General features: G+C 43.2%; 1 protein-coding gene across 12 annotated transcripts in view; it reads left to right on the forward strand.

Moving 5' to 3' along the window:
- frmd4a (FERM domain containing 4A) overlaps positions 1-12884 on the forward strand; it is a 100109-nt gene that overhangs the window by 49526 nt on the left and 37699 nt on the right. Inside the window, exon 1 of one of the 12 annotated variants that reach the window (XM_038705360.1) lies at positions 11654-12237. The exons of the other annotated variants lie outside the window; for them this stretch is intronic. The gene's annotated coding sequence lies outside the window, so the exon portion shown is untranslated. Of the gene's footprint in view, positions 1-11653; positions 12238-12884 lie in introns of those variants that run through there. 12 annotated transcript variants of the gene reach the window in all.

Below are 12884 nucleotides of genomic sequence, written 5' to 3' on the forward strand. Positions count from 1 at the left end.
TGTTTCATTAAGCATTTAGGACAGAATTGGGTTAGATGTTGTGGCAGAGTTAGTGATAAGCTGACATCGTTTTATAACACACAGCTCAGGTACATGTGGAGTGGTGTCCCAAGTTCATCTATTGCTGCTTTGTTTTACGTCGTTGTCCCTGTGTAGAGTCTTCTTTTGTGGCTGCTGTGCTCAGGATGCAGAGCCTTAACAGGAAGTTGTGTTGCTAGGGTCACTATTAAGGAGCCGGTAACTAAGCTGTTAAGCTGGTAAGTGTTTCTATGGATATATGAAAGGGGTATGCTTGCACCCAAAACACACACTGACACTCTGTTTTATAGGCTGTCTGCCTATAAAACAGAGTTCCAGAGTGCCTCCATTGTCGTACACGTTTAATCTCACTCCATGGCAACTTTTGACACCTTAAATATGTCCGTTTGCTTCAAAAATTGTTTCACTGGAGAGTTGATTTATTTTTTAATTTTTTTATTAAAAGCTACTGTGTCTTTCTGTGCCGTGTGTTTGTCTAGCTGTGATTCAGCAAAATGGTCGATCAGTATTCGCTTCACCATGTCTGAATCAGTACTCTGGGCTTTCATGGATCCATTAGTATTCCCCGGGCGTCTCACCTGCCCTGTGTGCAACTGGCACCACCAAGACAAACCCAACAGGCTCACAGAGAGAGACTCACCCGGCCTGTTGCTAGATAACAAAAGGGCACACACTGTACTGTATCGTCCAGAATCATCATACAGCATCAGTGGAGTAACTTAAATACATGTACAGGCACGAAAACATAACACCATGTGCCTTTTCCTGTCTTTTTGCTCTAATGTCCTTTTTATCCTCAAGAGGGGAATAAGCTGGATTGTTATTCTAACTTTTGTCTTCAGATGTGTTTTTATGTGGCTCCTAAGTTTAAGCATCCTGAGGGAGGGAAACACAATCAGAGGAAACTGAAATCATATGCCAGACCTCCCTAAGACAAACCTTTCCTTAACATCCCCTAAAACACCATTCAAGCAGAGGTCTTTTAACACTTTCCTAAACATCCTCTGGATGTGGGCTTTGATGCGTTACAAACAACATCTCCCCCTGGCCTGACAAAGTGGTACAGTCCAAGGTGGAGCAGTTAATAGTGGTGGGAGTTGCAAAAGCAGGGAAGGAGGGGTCAGTGTGTTAGACTGCAGGATGGGGATATCCCTGGCTCAATGCACTGCCTCCCAGCTCAGCTTCCTCTATTATTGTTAATGAGATACCCAGCCTCACACAACTGGCAGACACACAATTGTGAGAGAAAAAGACAGAGTGAGCAAGAGAAACAACTTAACTGTGTCTTTATGTTTTATACTTTCTTCACTCTTTTTCCATCTTCTTCTTTCACTCTGAAATGAAATACATTTCCACTCCAGTTTTCCAATCCTATTACTTCTTCATTTCTTATTTAACTCTCTCTTTTCAACTCTCACTGGAAAAGAAATCCGTCACCAAGCAGTCCTACATTCTCAATCAGGACAGCAGTTTTTACTGCGCTCCGGTGTGTGACACACATGATCATTTTACATTCAAGGTGCTTTGCATATTGCATGAAGGGGCGCCCTGTGTGATTGAGCTGTGGCGTAACTAGCAGACTGCAACATATATGTTAATGGTGTTTGCTCACACAGACATGCTCTTATTTCTCTTATGAGAGAACGCAGCCGTGTGTTCACACTTTCATACATCACGCTGAGTAATATTGACTCAGCAGCCTCCAGTCACACATTTTCCTCTGGTGGTATGACCTTTTAAATAGGGTTAGCACCGACAGGCGTGTGAGGGCAGTGCTCTGCTGTGCTGTGTTAGACAGTGTCTCTGGGTAATTGTTTGTCATTTCTCGTGTTGCTTTCCTTTTGACATTGATTTCATCTGTGTACACTGTATCTTTTTCGCCTCTCATTTTTCTCCCACCAGCCCCCCTTACCACCTCATCCCAAAGGCAGGATATCCTGCTTGAGGAAGAAGTAGGGGAAAGGACTATAGCAGAAACAGGTGGTTGGACTCCCCCCCCCCCCCCTTAGTTGCAAGCGTTTCTTATTTACCTGTAATCATCACCATCCTGAAGACTTACTACAAGCCATCATTTTCTTCTTAAGAATGTGAAGTGACATGTTGTTAAGAAAAACTCATCCTCGGTGTGTTCAACATCCTTGACAAGATAAACATCCAAGTCTCTTTCCTGTTATAGTGTTTCCTAATACCAGCAGCTGACAGGAAGCTGGTTCTACTAGATGACAAATAAACTTAGATCCAAGCTGTTTCCTAGCAACGCTATTCCACTGAAAAGTTTTATACATATTTAAAATCTCACGTTATATCACATCTGTCATACATATTCATTAGACCTCACTGCTCTGTTAGCTTGTAGGCTGTACTGCATCATATTTAGGATCAAAACCAGGGCCAGTCTACTCCCACTGAACTCATCTGGTCCTGTTTCCTGTGAGAATAGCTCTGTCACTGATCATATTCCTTTCCCACTGACGAGTCCCAGCCCATTATGATACTAAGCAGAGATGCAGCAGCACAACTCTAAAATAACCAACAGGCACAATCCTCCCTCTGTCAAAGAAGCTGGTTCATTTGTGTCTGTTCAGTTACTTCTTTTGTTTGTGGTCCGATAAACTGTGGGCGCTCAGACAAACCGTGGTGTTTTCAAGCAAGTGCATTTCTTGGAAGAACAGTCCACTGTGATTGCCAGCGGCTCCCCTGAATCAGGACATGATTGTACTCTGTTCAGTTGTGGTTCAGTTTAAGTCTCTTTGACTCTCATGTTCAATTTATGGCCGTTTGTTCTCATATTCCACTGAAACAGATGTCAATAAATAGACTCATGACAGGCAGGCAAATATCCAGGATAGGAAAGCTGCGTGTCCTCGCTAATTCCCAGCTTTAATTCTTTTTTCCCTGTTTTCCAGCCAAGTAATTATTGGATAGAGGTTGAAGTTGAACTTCTGACTTCCTACTGAAGAATTTGATCACTATCCCTGTCTGGCAGCCATCTTTGTTCTCATTGCCAAAGTCGAGATCTTTATGTGAGAAAATCTTTTCCCAGAACCGACCGAGAGAGAGAGATTTAGCGGTGGGAGGGGTACAGGTCCACACCGGACATTGTCTCAAATTTTTCCAGCACTTTGTTTATTTATTCATTTTTTTGTGGTAATTTCTTAATGTGTTTGCAACTTGCCGGAGGCATGTTTGTGTTTGGTACCCCTGCATAGACGCACACATTCACACACACAAACAACCCTCTGTAGATTCTGTTGGTGGTTGAAGCCGTTTACAGTGTCTCCCTGGGGATAAGGTCTTATTTGCATAGTTTGTCTGGAAAACATTTCCACAGCTCCATTCCCAGGTTTATCAAATACCCAGTGTGTGTGAGTGTAATCTCTGTGTGAAAGAGAAAAAGGAAGCGCAAGGGCTTATTGATGTCTGAACTTAAGAAAATGTCTCCTGTAGAGATTCAGCAACAGTTCAACCATGGCCACTCCATAAATCATAAATCATGATCGACATTTTATCTATCATTCATATTTTGTTGCTATAAATGTGTTTGATGAGTCTCTTGGTGATTTGCAGTCTTGTTACATGTTAAACATTCAAAGCGCGACGCCCCTCCCCCCTCATGTGCCATGTCATTTAGACTACTTGATAGGACGACCAATCACTTGATTAATTACAGACGTTTGCATGCTACCACACAGTCATCCCAAAAGGATTCTCAGATTTAAGGCAGGATGATATTTATACTTTGGCATTTCCAGCAAAGCTGGAGAAATCACATATTATTGTTGCATGACAGTCATATTTGTGATATAAGCTTTACTGACAGTGTTTTTGATTTCATATTAAATGATTGCCAAATATGAACATTTTCCCAGATATCAGTTGCCATGCTGTAGAATATTCAGATGTTAAACATGGTTAAACACACGGGTTGCAACATCTTGCTGGTGTTTTCTTGGGCCAAGGTTCAACGGCCTACTAGATAAATCTGGCTGGTATCCCTCTAAATCCTCTAAGTGTGTCTGTGTCGTTGCCAGAGTTATAACTAAGTGGCCGGAGCAGACATGATACATAAGGTTATTGGAGGTGGTCCTCTTCTATTGAGTGAAGTGATAGGTTTAACTGTGGCATTAGTGATGGGGATATAAGGGTTTATAATGTTTTAAATTCAGAGGTTAGGGCCTCAGTATAGAATGGTAATCCCAGAGGATTACTAGGGGAATCTGGTGAATATCTGAGGAAATCCCTCTCAGGGACTCTCAGATCCTCTGTTTGTATGGATATTTCATCCTCTAACAGTGTGTCCACATGTGTTTACCGAACAGAGGTTTAAAGTTCTGAACACAGTATGTTTCCATATAAGGAGACTTTGTAGAAACCGGACAACTTACTGTCACATCAGTATCAGTCACATTAATGTTGAATGAGAGTGGAAAATATGATGCACACATGTTTAAACAAGGTGAAGCTTAGACAGTGATTCCCTTGGTCATTTGGGGAGGCATAGTCAGCCACTATATTAATAAATCGTAATTTTGAGATTAATGTGAAAGCTGAAGGCTCCATGATGGCTTACATACATTTTTATTATACTCACTTTAATACTGCAAATGCCTCTGAATATAGCATATAATATAGTATACACCTGTAGGCTAAACCATATATGCATAAAGTGGACACACAAAACTGCAGAAAGACATAGTGTGCGCATGCTCACATAGGCTTGGAAACTCTGTGTTGCCTGTATGTGTGTGTGTGTGTGTGTGTGTGTGTGTGTGTGTGTGTGTGTGTGTGAATTTCTGAGTTCACAAGGACCTACAGCACAAGCTTTCACCAAATACCACTAAAGCTAAAAAATGAACCCAGTTCTCATCTGGTACTGTGGCACATGATTGATCAGGTGTTTTTATTTATTGAGCAAAAGCTTTCCACCTCCTACCTTCAAATTCTGGCTCTCCCCGAGGCCCAAATGGAATACCTTTACAATGACGGGATTCCCTTTGGACAAGAGGAATTGTACACACATCCACACACACACAGACCACACATACTTGCCAAAGGGCTCTCCCTGCAGATGAGCTGGGTCATTTTTCATTACCCTGGCTCAGAGGAATCAAGTGTGTAGTAATGGAGCACAGTCATATTGAGCCAAAGCTATGGAGGGATAAATCCTAACTGCAGACCAGACAGGCTGCAGGACAGAGACTGCAGAGGGACATATAGCTCTTTTTCACTCCTCCATTTGTCATTAGAATACTTCAGACTAGGTCCTGGGGGAAGATGAGAGAAAGGTCTGCGGCTGCAGCATGTTCACTCCGTCTACTCTTATCTTGCCATTGCTTCTGTTTTCTTTATTACGTTGCCTCTCTTTGTCTGCCTGCTTCATCTCCAGTTTATTCCCACTTTCTGTCCTACCTGTCTGCTTTACCCTTTACAGACTCTTCCCCCATGCATTTCATGCCTCGACATCTTGGCTGTTGAAGCGTGCATGTTTCTCCTGTATATACCTCTTCTATGTACCTGTCCCTATACTGTTCTTGCACATATACCCTCTTACATCACTTGATCCTGTATAGCCCGAGGGGGAGCGGGGGGGGTACGATGAGGGGGTGGTAAGGGGGAGTGAAGGGTTTGTCTTTTTAAAATTGTGAGTGTTAACTTTATAGAGTGAATGAATACCTTGCCTTTGCCTTTCCCTTCCAGGGATCGTGATGCTGCCATCAGCTGGACTGAATCACTTTGTGATAGAAACCTTTGTTGCTTTCCTTTTAACTTTAAGTTTATACCCCTGGGTCTTACCATGCCTGCTACAGTGTCTTAGCATTGTCTTACAGTGCCTCCTCCTCTAAGTGCCCTACATTTCTGGCATCAGTGTGCATGGCGGAGACAGCTAGATCTCCCAGAAAGTTGTCATGACAACTTTTGTTTGCGACTTAGGTTGGAGAGCGCAGAGAGTGAGACTGGTCAAACATTTAAGTGCATGTGTGCGCATGTGTCTGTGTGTGTGTGTGTGCTTGACAGCGAAGGTTGTGTCCGTGCCACTCAGCTAAAGAAATAAGTGCTTTTTAGAAGATAAGAGTTATTATGTGGATGGAAGCTCACAGAGCTCCTGTAAAGCCAGTGCCTTGAATGATGTCTCTCTGTGGCTGTCTCTCTAATTAGCTTGGAGGGTCTTTGGAGGCCCTGTAGGACACACACACACACACACAAGGGCAAAATTAGCAAACAACAGAGAGGATTTGGGCCCTTTTTTACCCAAAACCCCCTTTACCCTCTCCCCTGCTGTTCTGGTCTCAGGCTACATGTTTAATAGGCTTGTAGAATACATTAGGACTGTGGCACACACACACAGGAGTCTGCAGAAAGGACTGTTTAATATTCAGCATGCTAAATGATTAGAGTGTTTGGTATTCTATCCAGTCACATGACAGGGGATAGAGGCCACTGGAGTTCAACCGCTCTGCAGTACACAGTGCCCTTGAGTTTAGGCCACAAGCTATGTGTCTGTGTGTGTGTGTGTGTGTGTGTGTGTGTGTGTGTGTGTGTGTGTGTGTGTGTTTATTTGTTTTTGAGAAACAAAAAGAGAGACAGAAGAGCAGCAGAAAGATAAATAGAGGTCGTGGACGAAGATTCATCAATCAGCGAGGTTCAATGGGTTTACAGGCACTAAAAGAGAGCACAGACACACACACGTACTGTATACATTTATAGATTGGACACTATTGGCAGTGCAGAACCAAACACCCCTCTTTACGTCACTTTTTCTTTCCGCATGCATTGCCAGCAGTATCAGTGAAAACAGAGTCACTTGGTGATTTCTCACTGTGTAAATTATAGATGAAGAGAGGAGGTGTAGGGTAAAAGATCCTTCCCCTGTGAAGGACTCATACACACACACACACAGATACACTGACAACCTATATCCTTGCAGATCAACCCATATGATCACCAAGACTGTGTTTCATTGAGATAAAATTGCTGAAGACATGACATCACTCGTACCTATTTGTCCTGAAACCTCTCTGCTCTGCTTGTGTCAGCTGAAGGTGCTCTGGCTCCCCCTCTCGCCCCTCTGTCTTCTGTCCTTTACTTACTGAATCACCTCCGATCCGTTTCATCCAAAACACAGAGCAGATGTATAGATGTTCCAGATGCACACGCACACACCAAGCTATACACACAGGCACACAACTGTTGTGCTTTTAAAAGCTTTATCAACCAAGAGCTCCCTTTGGACTGGAATTTAAGGAAAGTGGAATAATCCCGACAATTTGGAGTAAAGCGCATCCACATAAAAACACAAAAATGTAAATGAGACATGAGCGAGCACTGAGTGCAAACCCATTCAAATTGTTGGTAGAATGCAAGAAGGATGACCTGCATGCAAAAAGTGACCAGTGGTGACTTGCCCTCAAACTGACACACTGTGGCGCAGTATCATCGCACTGTGCCCAGGAAAGGCTTTTATTTGCTTGGATGTCATCAAGGGAGACGTTGGCTGTGGTGCCTGTGCACACGTGTACATCTCTTTGACCCAGTTCTCTTTTTTTTTCAGCCACATAGTTTTGGCATCATTGAAAGCAACAGAAGAGTGCATTATGGCTAAACTAGATGGATGTGGGCATGAAGAAACAGAGAGTAGGAAGGCCTTTTGCATGGATATGTTAGCTAAGAAAGAGATCAGATGTTAAAATGTCTGTAACTTGGTGTAGGAGGAGTAGTTTGTTTTAAATGCACCATTGTTTACAAGTGCCAGAGTTGAAAACCTAGCCTGCTTATTTTAATTTCACATCCTATAATGCTGCTGTCCGCTGCATTCTTTCTTAGTAGTCATTCACAAGGCAACATCAAGTTCCTTGGGTACTGAAACAAGGGTGAGTGGTGAGTAACCCTGTTTCCATCAAGGGTCACAGTCAGTGGCAGCACCTTTAGTGTGGCCTGACGCACACCAGCAATGATCAGGCCTGCGTTGGGGGGTACAATTTAAGAACATCAGAAGTCTTTTATATGCATTTACATATTGTGGAATGTTTGAGTAGTTCAGCTGAAGGTATAATTGTTTACAGGTTGTTTAATACAAATTTATGGTATATTTTAAAGGTTTAAGAAGTGATGTTGGTTGAATATTTAGAAGAGAGAGTGAAATCCTCAACTGGTGGACTTGTTTTGGTGAGATTTGCCTGTACAGATATTTGGATATCTATCATTTTCTTGTTTTCCATCGTTTAGACCTCATTGTAGTTGAATAAATCTGTTAATTTGGGGATTTTATAAAATGTGGTTCATTTCACTATTGTCAGTTATTCAGAGGGGATTTGAAGGTGCATCATAAGAGCCCACACACATAGTTTAATAGTCTTAATTTTTTACCAAGTAGACAGACACCCACGCAATACATTTAGAGTACACATTAAAGTTAATATTACTATTGAGTGTAAGTAAACAAATCAATGGCCCTGTTCCCTCAGCCTGTAGAGCGGAACAGGATTACATATATAGAGAGCCTATATTAAGGCAAACTACAGATGTGTGGTGAACATGTAAGAAGCAACTCTTGTACATCCTCTGGGGCTTTTCAGCATGCGCAGGGGGGACTCTTTGCAATTCATCGGGGATTAAGAGCTCTCCTGGATGTATATGGCAGCCAAGTTGAACTGAGGCAGAGATGGATTTGCATGGCTTCAGAACAACTAAAGTTTGGATCACACAAAATCTTTATTGTGCCAAGTGAAACACCTCACAGTAGTGTTCCCAGTCAAAGTGCCTATGTAGTGTTTAAAATTCATAAGCATCTCCATCTGTCAGTTTTAGTGGAAGTTGGGATTCTATCTCAAGATGTGGGGAAACATCTCCTGAAAAAATCACTTTGGTAGAGTCTGGTAATGGAGCTTTGTAGTAAAATGAGAACAAAGCAGAGTTGGCTACAGAAATATCTCCAGTTTGTTTGAAGTGCCAGTGTGTTTCTGATTTTAAAAAACGCCCTAACTGGAACCACATTTCAGTCCCAAAGTCACTCAGGGGCAGGGAGGGTGGAGCTGACACACACACACACACACACACATATATATACACACTTGAACAAACAAAACAGATCTCTCCCGGTCAGTCGTTTCTCTAGACATTCCTGGCTGCCTTTCCATGACCCACCCTGCTCCGTCTCCCTCTGCCGCTACATGAAGCACTAGATGGAGAAGAAGAAGACGGGATTTGGCCCTGCTATTATTTTCCCATCATGTTTTCAATACCCCATTTAGCTGAAACTGTAGAGTATTGCGAGCTATAGTATGTTTTGCTGAATCTCGTGTTGTAATCTAATATGCACCATATGCAGATACTGCCACATTAAAACTGACGACGAGTCATAAAGCCTATTCAGCTATAATGATCTCAGCATCATAAATCATCATTGGACTGCTCGTGTCAGACCACGTTTGCTTTCAAAGTGACGTGTTTAAGAGAGTGTGTGTTTGTTTAGTCTCCATAAATATGGGAGAGACGCAAACAAAGACAGACAGAGCAAGGCAGAGAGTGAGAGCATGGATTGTATATGTGTGTGTGTGTGTGTGTGTGTGTGTGTGTGTGTGTCAGTCTTAACTGCCTACCGCAGCGTCCCACAGTCAGTGTTAAAGAGATTCTCCATCTTGCTTCAATTAACCGCTCACTGCTGTTTATATCACATTCCATCAATATAGGTTACGTTTTCCAGCACAGATCATCGACCCTGTTCCTCTGCTCGGTCCTAAAACCTGACTCTCAATATCCAGTGCCTGTTAAACCCACCTCACCCATCCAAGCCTTTCCCTTTTGGACCCCTACTCCATAGAAATACACCGGATCAGCACCTCATTATGACCACACCTCGGCCCAGAATAGAAGCCCACTGGCTCCATAACAAGGCTCTGTCAGGGCCCAGATATGTCACACCTACAAGTGTTTCTCACCTTGTGCTTCTTGGCAGCACTCTCTGTAGGTCACTGAAAGGTGACAATGTACAGGGAAGTTAAGGGGCATGAGCGGTGGACAGACAGGCTCACTAAATCACAGCAGTTTGTTATTGTTCTTTCCTGCCTTGCTTCCTTTTCTGGCTTTCCTTGGCTTTTTTGTGAATCTGACCTCTCATTCAGCTTGCCTGGAGCTCCTCTCATCCATTCCAAACAGGAACAACAATTCCTAAACTCTTGTAGTTCAAGTGTCCAGGTTCTGCTCTCTTCTTCTGTCTTTGTCAGCTGTAGCCCGTTACCCCACTGCCTTCTCTTGCCCTCCCTTGCATTGGTCAAACAACAGGGCCCTTGTGATAGCAAACTGAGGAAGCTACCAATAAAGGGATATATGTATTTGACTGGAGAAAGCGAAGTAGGGACGGGTGTATGTATTAAAGCCAAAGAAAGACTCATCTGGAGATGTTTAAGTTGGACAGGCCAGTTTCCGGTGTCTGGAACAGGCCCAGCATATCCTGAAACAGAAAAATCCTGCAGGAGGGGAAAGGATACACCTCCTCGTTTCTCATGTGACCTTCTACATTAAGCAAACTAAGCTGAATTTTGGGCTTGCAGCATGGTAGCAACCAAACCGTTCCAGCAAAGCACATTTAATTTAATAACATCTTTGTATTGCTTAAAGTCTGGGAAGAGTTTCAGATCATGAATTGCCTCTCTCGCATATTTCAAATATGGTGCAACTGCAGACAAACTGTATTTATCACACAGACTATCTGAAAAGTTAAGAATGAATGGTCAAGTATCTCTGATGCTGATAGCTTAGCAGAAGGTGTACTACATATGTATGCATACTGTATTTGTGCTACATGTGGCCTCACACTGTTTTCATTACACAGGGATTCATGTACTGGGATTCGTATAGAAAACAGACTAGCCAAAGCTTGCCGAGTCACTCAAATACTTTATTGACAGTAGGCTTAGCCCTTCCTTCACAGCACAGCACGCTAGTACCTATTTATGGTACCAAAAACTGGACTGATTTTGTTATATTTCCAGCTTGTGGTTTCAATGGCTGCTGCTCCAGCTGTGGAAGGTGAACACAAGTGCCCAATTTAGGTCATACAAAAAAGTCCAACGGCTGCAGTGGACTGAAGGCCAAAAATCATTCAAGCAAACCAAACCTGAGAGCAAGGAGATGTTTTGTAAGTGCAGAGAGAGAGAGAGAGAGCAAACTAGGGATGTAGAGATCTAACTTAAATTCCTGCTTGCCATTATCTATCAAAATCCACATGGTGTAAGCATACTGTATATAAAAAGAGTGTAAGCTTGGCATGTGACTGTATTGTCAAAGTAATATGTCACAAGAGGATAGGGTCTTCCAAGGGAACTCTTCATCCCTCACGAAGTGTCCTTTTCCTAAAGTACAGCTGATTTAATGAAGTAGGCAGACTGTGATCACTGCTCATTGTTATGTATCAGCAGTGCATCGCTTGTGTTAGAGGCAGACTACTGGTGTTGCTCTGCAGACACAGATGTCTGTTTGGGTTTGTAAGCACACACACACACACACGGGGAGAGAGAGAGAGAAAGGTCTGCAGTTTCTCATGGCTGTGAGCTGCCGCAGAAAATTTCCCCTCATCTCCTCCTCTCCCCGCCCCCACATCTTGCCTCCATTATTCCCGTGTTTTCGAAGCAACTCCGATGACAGCGCGAAACATAGCTGGCAAGTGAAGGCAGTCTGGAATACGGTCGTTTTCTTCCGGTCGTCCCCCTCGGTTGCTGACCGTTGGTACGGTCTCGCGCTATCCGCACGTTCGCTCACCGTTTGTGGACGGTGCCGGTAGCGAAAGGGGAGGGGGGTCGACCGGGACTAGCCCCGTGAGAAGCACTCTGCTCTCGGAAGGAGTAAAGGAAGCCAGCCTTGGAAAACGCTCCACGGTCGCCGTTAACTAGCGCCGAGTTATCTCTATCTTGAGAGGCGTAACGTTAGATATAAGATGTGACGGCTCTGTGGTGTTTAGAGGATGCAGGGAATATACAGAGAGCTGCGTCGCTTGTAATTAACGTTAACTAATGGTCACTAACATGGATGCTGATGTGCCTCCTCCCCTAGGAAAGCCGAGAAAATGGGTGTTTTTTGATGATTTTCTGGCAATAGCACGACTCGTTTCTTTCTGGGATTAATAATTCGGGGGTTTTCCCCCCTCTTCTCTCTCTTGGAGCCGGTTTTTGTGTGGGAGCCTCGCGGGGAGCGTTTGTTTGCAAGGTAACTAACATTAACTGATCTGCCGTCGCCAGCACTGACCAAGCATCACTGTCAACCGTCTGTTTGTGTGTGTGTGTATGCCTCTGTAATTTTGGTGTCAGCTCCAGCGAAATAATGAAACACTGTGAGCATGGCTGCTTAGCACAATGCTCATTTTCATCTCTTTTAATTTCACCGTTTCTGGGATGGAGGTTAGCCAAATGAAATCAGTAATGTGTCAGAAATGTGGGTGGGTTACAGACACCAGGACAAGTTGATGTGGCTAGTACCACGTGTTTCTAGACTGTGTACCTCTCACATTGTAATGTTATGCTTACAATATACATCAGAGGTCAGTGTCAAGATTCAGTGATTCTGTCATGTTAAAAAAAAACTCATCTCTTTGCAAATAATGTGAACTAGCTGGCTGAAGAGTCTCATGATGCAGCACATGAAGTTGAAATATTCCACATTTCCTATTTTGTTCAACCATGTTAATGACAAGAAGCTATTTATAGAAACTTTACTGCATTTGGATTCATGGTGTATAGAATGTCAGCAGCATGTGTCCAATACCACAAAGAGAATTTTATGACCAAAACCAATAAGCCTCTGTCTCTGCCAGATTGGGCTTGCTAATTTTAGCCTCAAGGCAGTGATTTGTTACC

Source organism: Micropterus salmoides, unplaced genomic scaffold (genome assembly GCF_014851395.1).
Source record: "Micropterus salmoides isolate LMB-PRFRI ecotype aquatic unplaced genomic scaffold, ASM1485139v1 Ms_hic_scaffold_8, whole genome shotgun sequence".
Classification (NCBI taxonomy): domain Eukaryota; kingdom Metazoa; phylum Chordata; class Actinopteri; order Centrarchiformes; family Centrarchidae; genus Micropterus; species Micropterus salmoides.